This window comes from Egretta garzetta, unplaced genomic scaffold (assembly GCF_000687185.1).
Source record: "Egretta garzetta isolate BGI_Z169 unplaced genomic scaffold, ASM68718v1 scaffold384, whole genome shotgun sequence".
Lineage (NCBI taxonomy): Eukaryota > Metazoa > Chordata > Aves > Pelecaniformes > Ardeidae > Egretta > Egretta garzetta.
Genome location: NW_009259496.1, coordinates 1412640 through 1412943, shown reverse-complemented (window position 1 = coordinate 1412943; position 304 = coordinate 1412640).

Sequence of the window (304 nt, the reverse complement as noted above, 5' to 3'; positions counted from 1 at the left end):
CTCGCCGCGCCGGAATGGCCGCGTGAAATGGAAAACTCATCCCGTTAAAGGAGAGGGGGTCAGGGAGGGGGTGAATCTCATCAACTGGTGTCACTGCTGCACGTAACCATGACCAGCACTGCAGCCAAAACCTGCTGCTCCCCCGGGGGCTGCCAGCATCCCCGCTGCATGCCGAGCCGGGCAGAGGGGAAGCGGTTTAGGTCACCCACCCAGCCCTGTGACGGGACCCCAATATCCCCCCGGGGAGGCAGATGAAGAAACTTCCTTATTTTGCCCTGTATTGTTTTTCTTTCTTTCTGATTTT